We start from the raw sequence: 17,101 nt of genomic DNA on the forward strand, positions 1-17,101 counted from the left end.
TTGCCCTTTTCAGTGGGCCAGTACCCGTGACTCCAGTGAGAGAAGAGGAAAAGAAAGAACTTTCCCCTTCTCTGTCGAGTGGCCCCAGTGGCCTAATGGATAAGGCACTGGCCTCCTAAGCCAGGGATTGTGGGTTCGAGTCCCATCTGGGGTGGTTCGTGGCATTTTGTTCACACTTCTGCCAAAGCATGCAAAAGGTTTTTGCGGTAGTAGGGGGTGGGCGCAGGCTAGTACTTTGCTGGGCGCTGTGAAGTCCAGAACGTGCTCTGCTGGTAGCAGACTTTAAATGCCGGGAGACTGCAGAGTGTAGCAACGCCTCATGTCAGCGAAGAGACACAGATGAGTGGTAAGAAAGACAGGGAAAATATGCTTTCTGGAATCAGAGCTCCTGCAGACAGGGCTCACTCTTCTGCCAGCTCCGACCTGCTCCGATGAAAACGAAATAAAAGAGCAAAGGCTGCGCACTTTGAACCAATTATTCGAAGCATCGTATTGAAATGAAATAAAAGGTTAACAGCCCTGGGTGGCATCAAAGTGGAATTTCCTGAATATGTCACCAATGCCATGCAATGCGCCTGTTGCACAGTATCACGCCTGTTGCCGGCCCTCGCGCGGATGACTCTTTGGGATAGCAGAAAGTGGACGGAAGACTTTTAGGATGATAGTAAAAAAAACAGGATAAGGCACTGGCCTCCTAAGCCAGGGATTGTGGGTTCGAGTCCCATCTGGGGTGGTTCGTGGCATTTTGTTCACACTTCTGCCAAAGCATGCAAAAGGTTTTTGAGGTAGTAGGGGGTGGGCGCAGGCTAGTACTTTGCTGGGCGCTGTGAAGTCCAGAACGTGCTCTGCTGGTAGCAGACTTTAAATGCCGGGAGACTGCAGAGTGTAGCAACGCCTCATGTCAGCGAAGAGACACAGATGAGTGGTAAGAAAGACAGGGAAAATATGCTTTCTGGAATCAGAGCTCCTGCAGACAGGGCTCACTCTTCTGCCAGCTCCGACCTGCTCCGATGAAAACGAAATAAAAGAGCAAAGGCTGCGCACTTTGAACCAATTATTCGAAGCATCGTATTGAAATGAAATAAAAGGTTAACAGCCCTGGGTGGCATCAAAGTGGAATTTCCTGAATATGTCACCAATGCCATGGAATGCGCCTGTTGCACAGTATCACGCCTGTTGCCGGCCCTCGCGCGGGTGACTCTTTGGGATAGCAGAAAGTGGACGGAAGACTTTTAGGATGATAGTAAAAAAAACAGAAGCGAGCACATGACTTTATTTGCGACGATTGGCGAGTTTTGAATAAAATAGTGAAAATGAAGAAAAAGCGTCTTGCTGGAGAATGCGGGCATCGATCCCGCTACCTCTCGCATGCTAAGCGAGCGCTCTACCATCTGAGCTAATTCCCCTCCTCCTCGAAGGCTCTCGATACACTGCTTCAGAGCTGAAGCACAATCTCCGGCTCACACTTGCTTGGCTGTCCAGGGACCTGTAGTGCATAAAGCCCTTTCTCTTCATCTGCGGCAGAGGAAATCACAATCTCACCCCTTTGCCCAAAACAAAATACCTTCAGTGGAGCTACAAGTAAAGCTGCAGATGGCCATCCATTGCAACGAGGATTGGCCAACCAGGTATTAATAGCAGAGTGACTCCACTGCCACGCCCTTTCACGCTGGACCTGCGCTTGTGATCAAGAGGCTGCACGCCAGTCCCATAGACCCGAGAGCCCAATTGAAAAGGTGCTTGCTTCTCACTTTATTTCTCTCGCTATTTCTTGCTGTTTTAGGCCGCTGACACGCCGCCTGCAGCCAAAGGACCAGCGCTGGAGTGCCCTTTGTCATTTTTACCAGCTGGCCATATTTTACAATCGAGCGTCAGAATACCAAACAGGTAAGAGTTAGGTCTGGGAATTGAGTCCACTTTCCATCGTGTGTCCCATAAAGCGGAAGTGTCCAGCCGAGTGCAAGCAGGTGCCTTTTGCCCGCGTGTGCTGGGACACTGCAGCTTTGGACGTGAGCCAACTTGCCCTTTTCAGTGGGCCAGTACCCGTGACTCCAGTGAGAGAAGAGGAAAAGAAAGAACTTTCCCCTTCTCTGTCGAGTGGCCCCAGTGGCCTAATGGATAAGGCACTGGCCTCCTAAGCCAGGGATTGTGGGTTCGAGTCCCATCTGGGGTGGTTCGTGGCATTTTGTTCACACTTCTGCCAAAGCATGCAAAAGGTTTTTGCGGTAGTAGGGGGTGGGCGCAGGCTAGTACTTTGCTGGGCGCTGTGAAGTCCAGAACGTGCTCTGCTGGTAGCAGACTTTAAATGCCGGGAGACTGCAGAGTGTAGCAACGCCTCATGTCAGCGAAGAGACACAGATGAGTGGTAAGAAAGACAGGGAAAATATGCTTTCTGGAATCAGAGCTCCTGCAGACAGGGCTCACTCTTCTGCCAGCTCCGACCTGCTCCGATGAAAACGAAATAAAAGAGCAAAGGCTGCGCACTTTGAACCAATTATTCGAAGCATCGTATTGAAATGAAATAAAAGGTTAACAGCCCTGGGTGGCATCAAAGTGGAATTTCCTGAATATGTCACCAATGCCATGCAATGCGCCTGTTGCACAGTATCACGCCTGTTGCCGGCCCTCGCGCGGATGACTCTTTGGGATAGCAGAAAGTGGACGGAAGACTTTTAGGATGATAGTAAAAAAAACAGGATAAGGCACTGGCCTCCTAAGCCAGGGATTGTGGGTTCGAGTCCCATCTGGGGTGGTTCGTGGCATTTTGTTCACACTTCTGCCAAAGCATGCAAAAGGTTTTTGCGGTAGTAGGGGGTGGGCGCAGGCTAGTACTTTGCTGGGCGCTGTGAAGTCCAGAACGTGCTCTGCTGGTAGCAGACTTTAAATGCCGGGAGACTGCAGAGTGTAGCAACGCCTCATGTCAGCGAAGAGACACAGATGAGTGGTAAGAAAGACAGGGAAAATATGCTTTCTGGAATCAGAGCTCCTGCAGACAGGGCTCACTCTTCTGCCAGCTCCGACCTGCTCCGATGAAAACGAAATAAAAGAGCAAAGGCTGCGCACTTTGAACCAATTATTCGAAGCATCGTATTGAAATGAAATAAAAGGTTAACAGCCCTGGGTGGCATCAAAGTGGAATTTCCTGAATATGTCACCAATGCCATGCAATGCGCCTGTTGCACAGTATCACGCCTGTTGCCGGCCCTCGCGCGGATGACTCTTTGGGATAGCAGAAAGTGGACGGAAGACTTTTAGGATGATAGTAAAAAAAACAGAAGCGAGCACATGACTTTATTTGCGACGATTGGCGAGTTTTGAATAAAATAGTGAAAATGAAGAAAAAGCGTCTTGCTGGAGAATGCGGGCATCGATCCCGCTACCTCTCGCATGCTAAGCGAGCGCTCTACCATCTGAGCTAATTCCCCTCCTCCTCGAAGGCTCTCGATACACTGCTTCAGAGCTGAAGCACAGTCTCCGGCTCACACTTGCTTGGCTGTCCAGGGACCTGTAGTGCATAAAGCCCTTTCTCTTCATCTGCCGCAGAGGAAATCACAATCTCACCCCTTTGCCCAAAACAAAATACCTTCAGTGGAGCTACAAGTAAAGCTGCAGATGGCCATCCATTGCAACGAGGATTGGCCAACCAGGTATTAATAGCAGAGTGACTCCACTGCCACGCCCTTTCACGCTGGACCTGCGCTTGTGATCAAGAGGCTGCACGCCAGTCCCATAGACCCGAGAGCCCAATTGAAAAGGTGCTTGCTTCTCACTTTATTTCTCTCGCTATTTCTTGCTGTTTTAGGCCGCTGACACGCCGCCTGCAGCCAAAGGACCAGCGCTGGAGTGCCCTTTGTCATTTTTACCAGCTGGCCATATTTTACAATCGAGCGTCAGAATACCAAACAGGTAAGAGTTAGGTCTGGGAATTGAGTCCACTTTCCATCGTGTGTCCCATAAAGCGGAAGTGTCCAGCCGAGTGCAAGCAGGTGCCTTTTGCCCGCGTGTGCTGGGACACTGCAGCTTTGGACGTGAGCCAACTTGCCCTTTTCAGTGGGCCAGTACCCGTGACTCCAGTGAGAGAAGAGGAAAAGAAAGAACTTTCCCCTTCTCTGTCGAGTGGCCCCAGTGGCCTAATGGATAAGGCACTGGCCTCCTAAGCCAGGGATTGTGGGTTCGAGTCCCATCTGGGGTGGTTCGTGGCATTTTGTTCACACTTCTGCCAAAGCATGCAAAAGGTTTTTGCGGTAGTAGGGGGTGGGCGCAGGCTAGTACTTTGCTGGGCGCTGTGAAGTCCAGAACGTGCTCTGCTGGTAGCAGACTTTAAATGCCGGGAGACTGCAGAGTGTAGCAACGCCTCATGTCAGCGAAGAGACACAGATGAGTGGTAAGAAAGACAGGGAAAATATGCTTTCTGGAATCAGAGCTCCTGCAGACAGGGCTCACTCTTCTGCCAGCTCCGACCTGCTCCGATGAAAACGAAATAAAAGAGCAAAGGCTGCGCACTTTGAACCAATTATTCGAAGCATCGTATTGAAATGAAATAAAAGGTTAACAGCCCTGGGTGGCATCAAAGTGGAATTTCCTGAATATGTCACCAATGCCATGCAATGCGCCTGTTGCACAGTATCACGCCTGTTGCCGGCCCTCGCGCGGATGACTCTTTGGGATAGCAGAAAGTGGACGGAAGACTTTTAGGATGATAGTAAAAAAAACAGAAGCGAGCACATGACTTTATTTGCGACGATTGGCGAGTTTTGAATAAAATAGTGAAAATGAAGTAAAAGCGTCTTGCTGGAGAATGCGGGCATCGATCCCGCTACCTCTCGCATGCTAAGCGAGCGCTCTACCATCTGAGCTAATTCCCCTCCTCCTCGAAGGCTCTCGATACACTGCTTCAGAGCTGAAGCACAGTCTCCGGCTCACACTTGCTTGGCTGTCCAGGGACCTGTAGTGCATAAAGCCCTTTCTCTTCATCTGCCGCAGAGGAAATCACAATCTCACCCCTTTGCCCAAAACAAAATACCTTCAGTGGAGCTACAAGTAAAGCTGCAGATGGCCATCCATTGCAACGAGGATTGGCCAACCAGGTATTAATAGCAGAGTGACTCCACTGCCACGCCCTTTCACGCTGGACCTGCGCTTGTGATCAAGAGGCTGCACGCCAGTCCCATAGACCCGAGAGCCCAATTGAAAAGGTGCTTGCTTCTCACTTTATTTCTCTCGCTATTTCTTGCTGTTTTAGGCCGCTGACACGCCGCCTGCAGCCAAAGGACCAGCGCTGGAGTGCCCTTTGTCATTTTTACCAGCTGGCCATATTTTACAATCGAGCGTCAGAATACCAAACAGGTAAGAGTTAGGTCTGGGAATTGAGTCCACTTTCCATCGTGTGTCCCATAAAGCGGAAGTGTCCAGCCGAGTGCAAGCAGGTGCCTTTTGCCCGCGTGTGCTGGGACACTGCAGCTTTGGACGTGAGCCAACTTGCCCTTTTCAGTGGGCCAGTACCCGTGACTCCAGTGAGAGAAGAGGAAAAGAAAGAACTTTCCCCTTCTCTGTCGAGTGGCCCCAGTGGCCTAATGGATAAGGCACTGGCCTCCTAAGCCAGGGATTGTGGGTTCGAGTCCCATCTGGGGTGGTTCGTGGCATTTTGTTCACACTTCTGCCAAAGCATGCAAAAGGTTTTTGCGGTAGTAGGGGGTGGGCGCAGGCTAGTACTTTGCTGGGCGCTGTGAAGTCCAGAACGTGCTCTGCTGGTAGCAGACTTTAAATGCCGGGAGACTGCAGAGTGTAGCAACCCCTCATGTCAGCGAAGAGACACAGATGAGTGGTAAGAAAGACAGGGAAAATATGCTTTCTGGAATCAGAGCTCCTGCAGACAGGGCTCACTCTTCTGCCAGCTCCGACCTGCTCCGATGAAAACGAAATAAAAGAGCAAAGGCTGCGCACTTTGAACCAATTATTCGAAGCATCGTATTGAAATGAAATAAAAGGTTAACAGCCCTGGGTGGCATCAAAGTGGAATTTCCTGAATATGTCACCAATGCCATGCAATGCGCCTGTTGCACAGTATCACGCCTGTTGCCGGCCCTCGCGCGGATGACTCTTTGGGATAGCAGAAAGTGGACGGAAGACTTTTAGGATGATAGTAAAAAAAACAGGATAAGGCACTGGCCTCCTAAGCCAGGGATTGTGGGTTCGAGTCCCATCTGGGGTGGTTCGTGGCATTTTGTTCACACTTCTGCCAAAGCATGCAAAAGGTTTTTGAGGTAGTAGGGGGTGGGCGCAGGCTAGTACTTTGCTGGGCGCTGTGAAGTCCAGAACGTGCTCTGCTGGTAGCAGACTTTAAATGCCGGGAGACTGCAGAGTGTAGCAACGCCTCATGTCAGCGAAGAGACACAGATGAGTGGTAAGAAAGACAGGGAAAATATGCTTTCTGGAATCAGAGCTCCTGCAGACAGGGCTCACTCTTCTGCCAGCTCCGACCTGCTCCGATGAAAACGAAATAAAAGAGCAAAGGCTGCGCACTTTGAACCAATTATTCGAAGCATCGTATTGAAATGAAATAAAAGGTTAACAGCCCTGGGTGGCATCAAAGTGGAATTTCCTGAATATGTCACCAATGCCATGGAATGCGCCTGTTGCACAGTATCACGCCTGTTGCCGGCCCTCGCGCGGGTGACTCTTTGGGATAGCAGAAAGTGGACGGAAGACTTTTAGGATGATAGTAAAAAAAACAGAAGCGAGCACATGACTTTATTTGCGACGATTGGCGAGTTTTGAATAAAATAGTGAAAATGAAGAAAAAGCGTCTTGCTGGAGAATGCGGGCATCGATCCCGCTACCTCTCGCATGCTAAGCGAGCGCTCTACCATCTGAGCTAATTCCCCTCCTCCTCGAAGGCTCTCGATACACTGCTTCAGAGCTGAAGCACAATCTCCGGCTCACACTTGCTTGGCTGTCCAGGGACCTGTAGTGCATAAAGCCCTTTCTCTTCATCTGCGGCAGAGGAAATCACAATCTCACCCCTTTGCCCAAAACAAAATACCTTCAGTGGAGCTACAAGTAAAGCTGCAGATGGCCATCCATTGCAACGAGGATTGGCCAACCAGGTATTAATAGCAGAGTGACTCCACTGCCACGCCCTTTCACGCTGGACCTGCGCTTGTGATCAAGAGGCTGCACGCCAGTCCCATAGACCCGAGAGCCCAATTGAAAAGGTGCTTGCTTCTCACTTTATTTCTCTCGCTATTTCTTGCTGTTTTAGGCCGCTGACACGCCGCCTGCAGCCAAAGGACCAGCGCTGGAGTGCCCTTTGTCATTTTTACCAGCTGGCCATATTTTACAATCGAGCGTCAGAATACCAAACAGGTAAGAGTTAGGTCTGGGAATTGAGTCCACTTTCCATCGTGTGTCCCATAAAGCGGAAGTGTCCAGCCGAGTGCAAGCAGGTGCCTTTTGCCCGCGTGTGCTGGGACACTGCAGCTTTGGACGTGAGCCAACTTGCCCTTTTCAGTGGGCCAGTACCCGTGACTCCAGTGAGAGAAGAGGAAAAGAAAGAACTTTCCCCTTCTCTGTCGAGTGGCCCCAGTGGCCTAATGGATAAGGCACTGGCCTCCTAAGCCAGGGATTGTGGGTTCGAGTCCCATCTGGGGTGGTTCGTGGCATTTTGTTCACACTTCTGCCAAAGCATGCAAAAGGTTTTTGCGGTAGTAGGGGGTGGGCGCAGGCTAGTACTTTGCTGGGCGCTGTGAAGTCCAGAACGTGCTCTGCTGGTAGCAGACTTTAAATGCCGGGAGACTGCAGAGTGTAGCAACGCCTCATGTCAGCGAAGAGACACAGATGAGTGGTAAGAAAGACAGGGAAAATATGCTTTCTGGAATCAGAGCTCCTGCAGACAGGGCTCACTCTTCTGCCAGCTCCGACCTGCTCCGATGAAAACGAAATAAAAGAGCAAAGGCTGCGCACTTTGAACCAATTATTCGAAGCATCGTATTGAAATGAAATAAAAGGTTAACAGCCCTGGGTGGCATCAAAGTGGAATTTCCTGAATATGTCACCAATGCCATGCAATGCGCCTGTTGCACAGTATCACGCCTGTTGCCGGCCCTCGCGCGGATGACTCTTTGGGATAGCAGAAAGTGGACGGAAGACTTTTAGGATGATAGTAAAAAAAACAGGATAAGGCACTGGCCTCCTAAGCCAGGGATTGTGGGTTCGAGTCCCATCTGGGGTGGTTCGTGGCATTTTGTTCACACTTCTGCCAAAGCATGCAAAAGGTTTTTGCGGTAGTAGGGGGTGGGCGCAGGCTAGTACTTTGCTGGGCGCTGTGAAGTCCAGAACGTGCTCTGCTGGTAGCAGACTTTAAATGCCGGGAGACTGCAGAGTGTAGCAACGCCTCATGTCAGCGAAGAGACACAGATGAGTGGTAAGAAAGACAGGGAAAATATGCTTTCTGGAATCAGAGCTCCTGCAGACAGGGCTCACTCTTCTGCCAGCTCCGACCTGCTCCGATGAAAACGAAATAAAAGAGCAAAGGCTGCGCACTTTGAACCAATTATTCGAAGCATCGTATTGAAATGAAATAAAAGGTTAACAGCCCTGGGTGGCATCAAAGTGGAATTTCCTGAATATGTCACCAATGCCATGCAATGCGCCTGTTGCACAGTATCACGCCTGTTGCCGGCCCTCGCGCGGATGACTCTTTGGGATAGCAGAAAGTGGACGGAAGACTTTTAGGATGATAGTAAAAAAAACAGAAGCGAGCACATGACTTTATTTGCGACGATTGGCGAGTTTTGAATAAAATAGTGAAAATGAAGAAAAAGCGTCTTGCTGGAGAATGCGGGCATCGATCCCGCTACCTCTCGCATGCTAAGCGAGCGCTCTACCATCTGAGCTAATTCCCCTCCTCCTCGAAGGCTCTCGATACACTGCTTCAGAGCTGAAGCACAGTCTCCGGCTCACACTTGCTTGGCTGTCCAGGGACCTGTAGTGCATAAAGCCCTTTCTCTTCATCTGCCGCAGAGGAAATCACAATCTCACCCCTTTGCCCAAAACAAAATACCTTCAGTGGAGCTACAAGTAAAGCTGCAGATGGCCATCCATTGCAACGAGGATTGGCCAACCAGGTATTAATAGCAGAGTGACTCCACTGCCACGCCCTTTCACGCTGGACCTGCGCTTGTGATCAAGAGGCTGCACGCCAGTCCCATAGACCCGAGAGCCCAATTGAAAAGGTGCTTGCTTCTCACTTTATTTCTCTCGCTATTTCTTGCTGTTTTAGGCCGCTGACACGCCGCCTGCAGCCAAAGGACCAGCGCTGGAGTGCCCTTTGTCATTTTTACCAGCTGGCCATATTTTACAATCGAGCGTCAGAATACCAAACAGGTAAGAGTTAGGTCTGGGAATTGAGTCCACTTTCCATCGTGTGTCCCATAAAGCGGAAGTGTCCAGCCGAGTGCAAGCAGGTGCCTTTTGCCCGCGTGTGCTGGGACACTGCAGCTTTGGACGTGAGCCAACTTGCCCTTTTCAGTGGGCCAGTACCCGTGACTCCAGTGAGAGAAGAGGAAAAGAAAGAACTTTCCCCTTCTCTGTCGAGTGGCCCCAGTGGCCTAATGGATAAGGCACTGGCCTCCTAAGCCAGGGATTGTGGGTTCGAGTCCCATCTGGGGTGGTTCGTGGCATTTTGTTCACACTTCTGCCAAAGCATGCAAAAGGTTTTTGCGGTAGTAGGGGGTGGGCGCAGGCTAGTACTTTGCTGGGCGCTGTGAAGTCCAGAACGTGCTCTGCTGGTAGCAGACTTTAAATGCCGGGAGACTGCAGAGTGTAGCAACGCCTCATGTCAGCGAAGAGACACAGATGAGTGGTAAGAAAGACAGGGAAAATATGCTTTCTGGAATCAGAGCTCCTGCAGACAGGGCTCACTCTTCTGCCAGCTCCGACCTGCTCCGATGAAAACGAAATAAAAGAGCAAAGGCTGCGCACTTTGAACCAATTATTCGAAGCATCGTATTGAAATGAAATAAAAGGTTAACAGCCCTGGGTGGCATCAAAGTGGAATTTCCTGAATATGTCACCAATGCCATGCAATGCGCCTGTTGCACAGTATCACGCCTGTTGCCGGCCCTCGCGCGGATGACTCTTTGGGATAGCAGAAAGTGGACGGAAGACTTTTAGGATGATAGTAAAAAAAACAGAAGCGAGCACATGACTTTATTTGCGACGATTGGCGAGTTTTGAATAAAATAGTGAAAATGAAGTAAAAGCGTCTTGCTGGAGAATGCGGGCATCGATCCCGCTACCTCTCGCATGCTAAGCGAGCGCTCTACCATCTGAGCTAATTCCCCTCCTCCTCGAAGGCTCTCGATACACTGCTTCAGAGCTGAAGCACAGTCTCCGGCTCACACTTGCTTGGCTGTCCAGGGACCTGTAGTGCATAAAGCCCTTTCTCTTCATCTGCCGCAGAGGAAATCACAATCTCACCCCTTTGCCCAAAACAAAATACCTTCAGTGGAGCTACAAGTAAAGCTGCAGATGGCCATCCATTGCAACGAGGATTGGCCAACCAGGTATTAATAGCAGAGTGACTCCACTGCCACGCCCTTTCACGCTGGACCTGCGCTTGTGATCAAGAGGCTGCACGCCAGTCCCATAGACCCGAGAGCCCAATTGAAAAGGTGCTTGCTTCTCACTTTATTTCTCTCGCTATTTCTTGCTGTTTTAGGCCGCTGACACGCCGCCTGCAGCCAAAGGACCAGCGCTGGAGTGCCCTTTGTCATTTTTACCAGCTGGCCATATTTTACAATCGAGCGTCAGAATACCAAACAGGTAAGAGTTAGGTCTGGGAATTGAGTCCACTTTCCATCGTGTGTCCCATAAAGCGGAAGTGTCCAGCCGAGTGCAAGCAGGTGCCTTTTGCCCGCGTGTGCTGGGACACTGCAGCTTTGGACGTGAGCCAACTTGCCCTTTTCAGTGGGCCAGTACCCGTGACTCCAGTGAGAGAAGAGGAAAAGAAAGAACTTTCCCCTTCTCTGTCGAGTGGCCCCAGTGGCCTAATGGATAAGGCACTGGCCTCCTAAGCCAGGGATTGTGGGTTCGAGTCCCATCTGGGGTGGTTCGTGGCATTTTGTTCACACTTCTGCCAAAGCATGCAAAAGGTTTTTGCGGTAGTAGGGGGTGGGCGCAGGCTAGTACTTTGCTGGGCGCTGTGAAGTCCAGAACGTGCTCTGCTGGTAGCAGACTTTAAATGCCGGGAGACTGCAGAGTGTAGCAACCCCTCATGTCAGCGAAGAGACACAGATGAGTGGTAAGAAAGACAGGGAAAATATGCTTTCTGGAATCAGAGCTCCTGCAGACAGGGCTCACTCTTCTGCCAGCTCCGACCTGCTCCGATGAAAACGAAATAAAAGAGCAAAGGCTGCGCACTTTGAACCAATTATTCGAAGCATCGTATTGAAATGAAATAAAAGGTTAACAGCCCTGGGTGGCATCAAAGTGGAATTTCCTGAATATGTCACCAATGCCATGCAATGCGCCTGTTGCACAGTATCACGCCTGTTGCCGGCCCTCGCGCGGATGACTCTTTGGGATAGCAGAAAGTGGACGGAAGACTTTTAGGATGATAGTAAAAAAAACAGAAGCGAGCACATGACTTTATTTGCGACGATTGGCGAGTTTTGAATAAAATAGTGAAAATGAAGAAAAAGCGTCTTGCTGGAGAATGCGGGCATCGATCCCGCTACCTCTCGCATGCTAAGCGAGCGCTCTACCATCTGAGCTAATTCCCCTCCTCCTCGAAGGCTTTCGATACACTGCTTCAGAGCTGAAGCACAGTCTCCGGCTCACACTTGCTTGGCTGTCCAGGGACCTGTAGTGCATAAAGCCCTTTCTCTTCATCTGCCGCAGAGGAATTCACAATCTCACCCCTTTGCCCAAAACAAAATACCTTCAGTGGAGCTACAAGTAAAGCTGCAGATGGCCATCCATTGCAACGAGGATTGGCCAACCAGGTATTAATAGCAGAGTGACTCCACTGCCACGCCCTTTCACGCTGGACCTGCGCTTGTGATCAAGAGGCTGCACGCCAGTCCCATAGACCCGAGAGCCCAATTGAAAAGGTGCTTGCTTCTCACTTTATTTCTCTCGCTATTTCTTGCTGTTTTAGGCCGCTGACACGCCGCCTGCAGCCAAAGGACCAGCGCTGGAGTGCCCTTTGTCATTTTTACCAGCTGGCCATATTTTACAATCGAGCGTCAGAATACCAAACAGGTAAGAGTTAGGTCTGGGAATTGAGTCCACTTTCCATCGTGTGTCCCATAAAGCGGAAGTGTCCAGCCGAGTGCAAGCAGGTGCCTTTTGCCCGCGTGTGCTGGGACACTGCAGCTTTGGACGTGAGCCAACTTGCCCTTTTCAGTGGGCCAGTACCCGTGACTCCAGTGAGAGAAGAGGAAAAGAAAGAACTTTCCCTTTCTCTGTCGAGTTGCCCCAGTGGCCTAATGGATAAGGCACTGGCCTCCTAAGCCAGGGATTGTGGGTTCGAGTCCCATCTGGGGTGGTTCGTGGCATTTTGTTCACACTTCTGCCAAAGCATGCAAAAGGTTTTTGCGGTAGTAGGGGGTGGGCGCAGGCTAGTACTTTGCTGGGCGCTGTGAAGTCCAGAACGTGCTCTGCTGGTAGCAGACTTTAAATGCGGGAGACTGCAGAGTGTAGCAACCCCTCATGTCAGCGAAGAGACACAGATGAGTGGTAAGAAAGACAGGGAAAATATGCTTTCTGGAATCAGAGCTCCTGCAGACAGGGCTCACTCTTCTGCCAGCTCCGACCTGCTCCGATGAAAACGAAATAAAAGAGCAAAGGCTGCGCACTTTGAACCAATTATTCGAAGCATCGTATTGAAATGAAATAAAAGGTTAACAGCCCTGGGTGGCATCAAAGTGGAATTTCCTGAATATGTCACCAATGCCATGCAATGCGCCTGTTGCACAGTATCACGCCTGTTGCCGGCCCTCGCGCGGGTGACTCTTTGGGATAGCAGAAAGTGGACGGAAGACTTTTAGGATGATAGTAAAAAAAACAGAAGCGAGCACATGACTTTATTTGCGACGATTGGCGAGTTTTGAATAAAATAGTGAAAATGAAGAAAAAGCGTCTTGCTGGAGAATGCGGGCATCGATCCCGCTACCTCTCGCATGCTAAGCGAGCGCTCTACCATCTGAGCTAATTCCCCTCCTCCTCGAAGGTTCTCGATACACTGCTTCAGAGCTGAAGCACAGTCTCCGGCTCACACTTGCTTGGCTGTCCAGGGACCTGTAGTGCATAAAGCCCTTTCTCTTCATCTGCCGCAGAGGAAATCACAATCTCACCCCTTTGCCCAAAACAAAATACCTTCAGTGGAGCTACAAGTAAAGCTGCAGATGGCCATCCATTGCAACGAGGATTGGCCAACCAGGTATTAATAGCAGAGTGACTCCACTGCCACGCCCTTTCACGCTGGACCTGCGCTTGTGATCAAGAGGCTGCACGCCAGTCCCATAGACCCGAGAGCCCAATTGAAAAGGTGCTTGCTTCTCACTTTATTTCTCTCGCTATTTCTTGCTGTTTTAGGCCGCTGACACGCCGCCTGCAGCCAAAGGACCAGCGCTGGAGTGCCCTTTGTCATTTTTACCAGCTGGCCATATTTTACAATCGAGCGTCAGAATACCAAACAGGTAAGAGTTAGGTCTGGGAATTGAGTCCACTTTCCATCGTGTGTCCCATAAAGCGGAAGTGTCCAGCCGAGTGCAAGCAGGTGCCTTTTGCCCGCGTGTGCTGGGACACTGCAGCTTTGGACGTGAGCCAACTTGCCCTTTTCAGTGGGCCAGTACCCGTGACTCCAGTGAGAGAAGAGGAAAAGAAAGAACTTTCCCCTTCTCTGTCGAGTGGCCCCAGTGGCCTAATGGATAAGGCACTGGCCTCCTAAGCCAGGGATTGTGGGTTCGAGTCCCATCTGGGGTGGTTCGTGGCATTTTGTTCACACTTCTGCCAAAGCATGCAAAAGGTTTTTGCGGTAGTAGGGGGTGGGCGCAGGCTAGTACTTTGCTGGGCGCTGTGAAGTCCAGAACGTGCTCTGCTGGTAGCAGACTTTAAATGCCGGGAGACTGCAGAGTGTAGCAACGCCTCATGTCAGCGAAGAGACACAGATGAGTGGTAAGAAAGACAGGGAAAATATGCTTTCTGGAATCAGAGCTCCTGCAGACAGGGCTCACTCTTCTGCCAGCTCCGACCTGCTCCGATGAAAACGAAATAAAAGAGCAAAGGCTGCGCACTTTGAACCAATTATTCGAAGCATCGTATTGAAATGAAATAAAAGGTTAACAGCCCTGGGTGGCATCAAAGTGGAATTTCCTGAATATGTCACCAATGCCATGCAATGCGCCTGTTGCACAGTATCACGCCTGTTGCCGGCCCTCGCGCGGATGACTCTTTGGGATAGCAGAAAGTGGACGGAAGACTTTTAGGATGATAGTAAAAAAAACAGAAGCGAGCACATGACTTTATTTGCGACGATTGGCGAGTTTTGAATAAAATAGTGAAAATGAAGTAAAAGCATCTTGCTGGAGAATGCGGGCATCGATCCCGCTACCTCTCGCATGCTAAGCGAGCGCTCTACCATCTGAGCTAATTCCCCTCCTCCTCGAAGGCTCTCGATACACTGCTTCAGAGCTGAAGCACAGTCTCCGGCTCACACTTGCTTGGCTGTCCAGGGACCTGTAGTGCATAAAGCCCTTTCTCTTCATCTGCCGCAGAGGAATTCACAATCTCACCCCTTTGCCCAAAACAAAATACCTTCAGTGGAGCTACAAGTAAAGCTGCAGATGGCCATCCATTGCAACGAGGATTGGCCAACCAGGTATTAATAGCAGAGTGACTCCACTGCCACGCCCTTTCACGCTGGACCTGCGCTTGTGATCAAGAGGCTGCACGCCAGTCCCATAGACCCGAGAGCCCAATTGAAAAGGTGCTTGCTTCTCACTTTATTTCTCTCGCTATTTCTTGCTGTTTTAGGCCGCTGACACGCCGCCTGCAGCCAAAGGACCAGCGCTGGAGTGCCCTTTGTCATTTTTACCAGCTGGCCATATTTTACAATCGAGCGTCAGAATACCAAACAGGTAAGAGTTAGGTCTGGGAATTGAGTCCACTTTCCATCGTGTGTCCCATAAAGCGGAAGTGTCCAGCCGAGTGCAAGCAGGTGCCTTTTGCCCGCGTGTGCTGGGACACTGCAGCTTTGGACGTGAGCCAACTTGCCCTTTTCAGTGGGCCAGTACCCGTGACTCCAGTGAGAGAAGAGGAAAAGAAAGAACTTTCCCTTTCTCTGTCGAGTTGCCCCAGTGGCCTAATGGATAAGGCACTGGCCTCCTAAGCCAGGGATTGTGGGTTCGAGTCCCATCTGGGGTGGTTCGTGGCATTTTGTTCACACTTCTGCCAAAGCATGCAAAAGGTTTTTGCGGTAGTAGGGGGTGGGCGCAGGCTAGTACTTTGCTGGGCGCTGTGAAGTCCAGAACGTGCTCTGCTGGTAGCAGACTTTAAATGCGGGAGACTGCAGAGTGTAGCAACCCCTCATGTCAGCGAAGAGACACAGATGAGTGGTAAGAAAGACAGGGAAAATATGCTTTCTGGAATCAGAGCTCCTGCAGACAGGGCTCACTCTTCTGCCAGCTCCGACCTGCTCCGATGAAAACGAAATAAAAGAGCAAAGGCTGCGCACTTTGAACCAATTATTCGAAGCATCGTATTGAAATGAAATAAAAGGTTAACAGCCCTGGGTGGCATCAAAGTGGAATTTCCTGAATATGTCACCAATGCCATGCAATGCGCCTGTTGCACAGTATCACGCCTGTTGCCGGCCCTCGCGCGGGTGACTCTTTGGGATAGCAGAAAGTGGACGGAAGACTTTTAGGATGATAGTAAAAAAAACAGAAGCGAGCACATGACTTTATTTGCGACGATTGGCGAGTTTTGAATAAAATAGTGAAAATGAAGAAAAAGCGTCTTGCTGGAGAATGCGGGCATCGATCCCGCTACCTCTCGCATGCTAAGCGAGCGCTCTACCATCTGAGCTAATTCCCCTCCTCCTCGAAGGCTCTCGATACACTGCTTCAGAGCTGAAGCACAGTCTCCGGCTCACACTTGCTTGGCTGTCCAGGGACCTGTAGTGCATAAAGCCCTTTCTCTTCATCTGCCGCAGAGGAAATCACAATCTCACCCCTTTGCCCAAAACAAAATACCTTCAGTGGAGCTACAAGTAAAGCTGCAGATGGCCATCCATTGCAACGAGGATTGGCCAACCAGGTATTAATAGCAGAGTGACTCCACTGCCACGCCCTTTCACGCTGGACCTGCGCTTGTGATCAAGAGGCTGCACGCCAGTCCCATAGACCCGAGAGCCCAATTGAAAAGGTGCTTGCTTCTCACTTTATTTCTCTCGCTATTTCTTGCTGTTTTAGGCCGCTGACACGCCGCCTGCAGCCAAAGGACCAGCGCTGGAGTGCCCTTTGTCATTTTTACCAGCTTGCCATATTTTACAATCGAGCGTCAGAATACCAAACAGGTAAGAGTTAGGTCTGGGAATTGAGTCCACTTTCCATCGTGTGTCCCATAAAGCGGAAGTGTCCAGCCGAGTGCAAGCAGGTGCCTTTTGCCCGCGTGTGCTGGGACACTGCAGCTTTGGACGTGAGCCAACTTGCCCTTTTCAGTGGGCCAGTACCCGTGACTCCAGTGAGAGAAGAGGAAAAGAAAGAACTTTCCCCTTCTCTGTCGAGTGGCCCCAGTGGCCTAATGGATAAGGCACTGGCCTCCTAAGCCAGGGATTGTGGGTTCGAGTCCCATCTGGGGTGGTTCGTGGCATTTTGTTCACACTTCTGCCAAAGCATGCAAAAGGTTTTTGCGGTAGTAGGGGGTGGGCGCAGGCTAGTACTTTGCTGGGCGCTGTGAAGTCCAGAACGTGCTCTGCTGGTAGCAGACTTTAAATGCCGGGAGACTGCAGAGTGTAGCAACGCCTCATGTCAGCGAAGAGACACAGATGAGTGGTAAGAAAGACAGGGAAAATATGCTTTCTGGAATCAGAGCT

General features: G+C 50.5%; 21 non-coding genes across 21 annotated transcripts; 11 read left to right on the forward strand and 10 right to left on the reverse strand.

The window, feature by feature from the left end:
* Nucleotides 1-81: 81 nt before the first annotated feature.
* On the forward strand, nt 82-154 carry TRNAR-CCU (transfer RNA arginine (anticodon CCU)). The gene has a single exon. It is a non-coding gene; the product is annotated as a tRNA-Arg (tRNA).
* Nucleotides 155-1,333: 1,179 nt separating this feature from the next.
* Nucleotides 1,334-1,406, reverse strand: TRNAA-AGC (transfer RNA alanine (anticodon AGC)). The gene has a single exon. It is a non-coding gene; the product is annotated as a tRNA-Ala (tRNA).
* A 694-nt stretch (nt 1,407-2,100) lies between these two features.
* Nucleotides 2,101-2,173, forward strand: TRNAR-CCU (transfer RNA arginine (anticodon CCU)). Its single transcript has one exon. It is a non-coding gene; the product is annotated as a tRNA-Arg (tRNA).
* A 1,179-nt stretch (nt 2,174-3,352) lies between these two features.
* TRNAA-AGC (transfer RNA alanine (anticodon AGC)) lies at nt 3,353-3,425 on the reverse strand. Its single transcript has one exon. It is a non-coding gene; the product is annotated as a tRNA-Ala (tRNA).
* Nucleotides 3,426-4,119: 694 nt separating this feature from the next.
* On the forward strand, nt 4,120-4,192 carry TRNAR-CCU (transfer RNA arginine (anticodon CCU)). Its single transcript has one exon. It is a non-coding gene; the product is annotated as a tRNA-Arg (tRNA).
* Nucleotides 4,193-4,792: 600 nt separating this feature from the next.
* Nucleotides 4,793-4,865, reverse strand: TRNAA-AGC (transfer RNA alanine (anticodon AGC)). The gene has a single exon. It is a non-coding gene; the product is annotated as a tRNA-Ala (tRNA).
* Nucleotides 4,866-5,559: 694 nt separating this feature from the next.
* TRNAR-CCU (transfer RNA arginine (anticodon CCU)) lies at nt 5,560-5,632 on the forward strand. Its single transcript has one exon. It is a non-coding gene; the product is annotated as a tRNA-Arg (tRNA).
* A 1,179-nt stretch (nt 5,633-6,811) lies between these two features.
* On the reverse strand, nt 6,812-6,884 carry TRNAA-AGC (transfer RNA alanine (anticodon AGC)). The gene has a single exon. It is a non-coding gene; the product is annotated as a tRNA-Ala (tRNA).
* Nucleotides 6,885-7,578: 694 nt separating this feature from the next.
* On the forward strand, nt 7,579-7,651 carry TRNAR-CCU (transfer RNA arginine (anticodon CCU)). The gene has a single exon. It is a non-coding gene; the product is annotated as a tRNA-Arg (tRNA).
* Nucleotides 7,652-8,830: 1,179 nt separating this feature from the next.
* Nucleotides 8,831-8,903, reverse strand: TRNAA-AGC (transfer RNA alanine (anticodon AGC)). Its single transcript has one exon. It is a non-coding gene; the product is annotated as a tRNA-Ala (tRNA).
* Nucleotides 8,904-9,597: 694 nt separating this feature from the next.
* On the forward strand, nt 9,598-9,670 carry TRNAR-CCU (transfer RNA arginine (anticodon CCU)). Its single transcript has one exon. It is a non-coding gene; the product is annotated as a tRNA-Arg (tRNA).
* Nucleotides 9,671-10,270: 600 nt separating this feature from the next.
* On the reverse strand, nt 10,271-10,343 carry TRNAA-AGC (transfer RNA alanine (anticodon AGC)). The gene has a single exon. It is a non-coding gene; the product is annotated as a tRNA-Ala (tRNA).
* A 694-nt stretch (nt 10,344-11,037) lies between these two features.
* Nucleotides 11,038-11,110, forward strand: TRNAR-CCU (transfer RNA arginine (anticodon CCU)). Its single transcript has one exon. It is a non-coding gene; the product is annotated as a tRNA-Arg (tRNA).
* Nucleotides 11,111-11,710: 600 nt separating this feature from the next.
* Nucleotides 11,711-11,783, reverse strand: TRNAA-AGC (transfer RNA alanine (anticodon AGC)). The gene has a single exon. It is a non-coding gene; the product is annotated as a tRNA-Ala (tRNA).
* Nucleotides 11,784-12,477: 694 nt separating this feature from the next.
* TRNAR-CCU (transfer RNA arginine (anticodon CCU)) lies at nt 12,478-12,550 on the forward strand. Its single transcript has one exon. It is a non-coding gene; the product is annotated as a tRNA-Arg (tRNA).
* A 599-nt stretch (nt 12,551-13,149) lies between these two features.
* TRNAA-AGC (transfer RNA alanine (anticodon AGC)) lies at nt 13,150-13,222 on the reverse strand. The gene has a single exon. It is a non-coding gene; the product is annotated as a tRNA-Ala (tRNA).
* Nucleotides 13,223-13,916: 694 nt separating this feature from the next.
* TRNAR-CCU (transfer RNA arginine (anticodon CCU)) lies at nt 13,917-13,989 on the forward strand. Its single transcript has one exon. It is a non-coding gene; the product is annotated as a tRNA-Arg (tRNA).
* Nucleotides 13,990-14,589: 600 nt separating this feature from the next.
* Nucleotides 14,590-14,662, reverse strand: TRNAA-AGC (transfer RNA alanine (anticodon AGC)). Its single transcript has one exon. It is a non-coding gene; the product is annotated as a tRNA-Ala (tRNA).
* Nucleotides 14,663-15,356: 694 nt separating this feature from the next.
* Nucleotides 15,357-15,429, forward strand: TRNAR-CCU (transfer RNA arginine (anticodon CCU)). The gene has a single exon. It is a non-coding gene; the product is annotated as a tRNA-Arg (tRNA).
* Nucleotides 15,430-16,028: 599 nt separating this feature from the next.
* TRNAA-AGC (transfer RNA alanine (anticodon AGC)) lies at nt 16,029-16,101 on the reverse strand. Its single transcript has one exon. It is a non-coding gene; the product is annotated as a tRNA-Ala (tRNA).
* A 694-nt stretch (nt 16,102-16,795) lies between these two features.
* Nucleotides 16,796-16,868, forward strand: TRNAR-CCU (transfer RNA arginine (anticodon CCU)). Its single transcript has one exon. It is a non-coding gene; the product is annotated as a tRNA-Arg (tRNA).
* The last annotated feature ends 233 nt before the right edge of the window (nt 16,869-17,101 follow it).

The sequence above is a fragment of the Ambystoma mexicanum genome, chromosome 5q (genome assembly GCF_040938575.1).
Source record: "Ambystoma mexicanum isolate Mex_15411 chromosome 5q, UKY_AmexF1_1, whole genome shotgun sequence".
NCBI classification, from domain to species: domain Eukaryota; kingdom Metazoa; phylum Chordata; class Amphibia; order Caudata; family Ambystomatidae; genus Ambystoma; species Ambystoma mexicanum.